We start from the raw sequence: 2,815 nt of genomic DNA, 5'->3' as shown, positions 1-2,815 counted from the left end.
GGATATCCAAGTTTGCCAGCACCATTTGTTAAAGAGCCTATCTCTTCCCCCATTTAATGGGTTTGGGACCTTTGTCAAAGATCAGGTGTCCATAGATGGATGGGTCTATTTCTGGACTTTCGATTCTGTTCCATTGGTCTGTGTGTCTATTCCAATACCATGTTCTTTTGACTATTGTGGCTGTTTAGTAGGTTTTGAGATTCAGGAGTGTGAGACCTCCCACTTTGGTCTTCTTCTTCAGTAGTGCTCTGCTTATCCAAGGTCTCTTCCCTTTCCATATGAAGTTAATAATTGGCTTTTCCATGTCCTTAGAAAATGTTGTTGGTATCTGGATCGGGATTGCATTAAATGCATAGATTGCTTTAGGTAGTACTGACATTTTTACAATATTCAGTCTACCCATCCATGAACAAGCCAGGTTCTCCATTTATGTAGAGTCCTTGTTGTCTCTTGTGTTAGTGTTTTATAGTTTTCTTTGTATAGGTCTTTTGTGTCTCTGGTAAGATTTATTCCCAGATCTTTTATATTTTTAGTAGCTATTTTTAATGGTATTGTTACCCTTATTTCTTTATCAGAGGTCTCTTTGTTGCTGTAGAGGAATCCAACTGATTTTTGTATGTTGACCTTCTATCATGCCACTCTGCTGAACCTCTCTATTAGTTCCAGTAGTTTTGTTGTTGTTGTTGTTGAGTCTCTTGGGTTTTCTATGTACAGGATCATATCGTCCACAAATAGAGATAGTTTTACTTCCTCTTTCAATTTGTATGACTTTTATTACTAGTTCTTGCCTTATTGCCCTAGCCAAGACTTCCAATACAATGTTAAATAGAAGTGGTGATAGAAGGCATCCCTGTCTGGTTCATGTTCATAAAGGAAATGTCGTGAGTCTTTCTCCATTAGTAATGATGATGGCCATTGGCTTTGCATATATGCTCTTTATTATGTTGAGGAATTTCCCTTCCATCCCTATTTTGCTGAGAGTTCTGAACAGGAATGGATGTTAGATTTATCAAATGCCTTTTCTGTGTCGATTGATATAATCATACGTTCTTTTCTTTTCTTTTGTTTATGTGGTGGATTACACTGATTGTTTTTCTGATGTTGAACCATCCTTACGTACCTGGTATGAATCCCACTTGGTGAGAATGTATTATGTTTCTTTTTTTTTTTATACATACTTTCTTACAGCTTTCCCCCAGTGTATTGATAAAAGTATTCTTCTTCTTTTTTTTAAATTTTGATTTGGGTGAAGGTTTACAGAGCAAATTTACTTTCCATACAGTGGTTCACATATACTTTGTCTCATGACATTGACCACAGTTTACCACAATGCAACAGCTCCCCTCCCACTTTATCCCCTTAGTTACCTCTTCCCTGTGTCCATCCCTCCATGCACTCCTGCCCCCTGAGCTGTCTTCCTGTGCATAAGCAGTCCTTCTTTCTCATGTGATTGTTCTCTCCAAAGAGTGTATCTACTTGACGTAAATGTTCAACTCATATGCCTGTCTTTTGTTTGGCTGGAAACCACAGGTGTGGGTTCAATTCCAGACCTGAAGGGTAGCTAGGGGCCATGTCTCAGTGGTTCCACCTGGCTCTATTGGACCAGCAAACCTGGTACCCCCCACCTTTTTTTTTCTCCAAATAATTTTGAGTTTGTGCCACATTGCTCTCTCTCTCCATCAAGGATCTTCTACATAGATCCCCTTCCAAGTGGATGACAGTGGTAGCTGGGCACCATCTAGTTCTTCTGGTCTCATAGTCATATAGGCTGTGGATCAGATGGTGTAGCAGTGGCTAGGACTAATTATTTCCATGAATTTTGGTTTTATTCATCCTTCTTTTTGCTCTGGATAAGGAGAGACCCATTGTTGCATCTAGATGGCAGCTTGCTAGCTTTTAAGATTCCAGTCTTTTAAGATCCCAGTCGCTACTTGCCAAAATAGGAGGTGGAACAATGTTTTGTATAGTATGTAATACATACTATACATATATATAGTATGTTATGCCAATTGAACTTGCTGTCCCCTGTGACTATGGTCCCAAGCCCGCAGGTTCAACTACTTGGTCCCTCTGGGTAGCTGACTGTGACAAAGTCATGACCACAACTTTTCCCCTTGTCAGCTCTACTATACACCTGGGAATTCTGATCACATAAACTTATAGGACCATTATCTGCCAATCCTATATATGTTCTTGGATACACTCCCCATTTCATAGACATACCTAATCGTTCAGCCTGTCCACCCATCTATCTACCCATATACCCATATTAGCCTTCACTGACAATGCAGTACAGTATGTACAAAAGCATTCATATTTGTTGTCTGCACCTCCCAGGTACCTCTCTATGTCTTTCTCTTCCTCAATGCTGCCATATTGGTCACTCACATTTGGTACATTGCCCTTCTCTTCACCCAAATCAATACTTACCTCTATCTATCTAACAGAGTTCCATCCGCTCCCCTCCCTCCCCTGGTAGCCAACAAAGAAAATTTCCTTCTATAGGTAAACCTTTCCTTGACTTTTACAACAACAGACTAATACAATATTTGCCCTTTTGTGAATGACTTATTTCACTCAGAATAATATCCTCCAAGTTCATCCACGTTATGAATTTTTTGCAGATTCTACATTATTCTTTAGCATTGCATAGTATTCCATTGTGTGTATGTACCATAGTTTGGTTATCCTTCGTCAGTCGATGGACACCTAGGTTGTTTCCATCTTTTAGCTATTGTAAATAGTGCTGCGATGAACATGGGTGTGCATATATCTGTTCTTGTCATGGCTCTCACTTCTTTAGGGTATATACCTA

This window comes from Orycteropus afer, unplaced genomic scaffold (assembly GCF_000298275.1).
Source record: "Orycteropus afer afer isolate SDZICR_OR568_19922 unplaced genomic scaffold, OryAfe1.0 scaffold00454, whole genome shotgun sequence".
Classification (NCBI taxonomy): domain Eukaryota; kingdom Metazoa; phylum Chordata; class Mammalia; order Tubulidentata; family Orycteropodidae; genus Orycteropus; species Orycteropus afer.
This window is presented reverse-complemented; position numbering follows the sequence as displayed.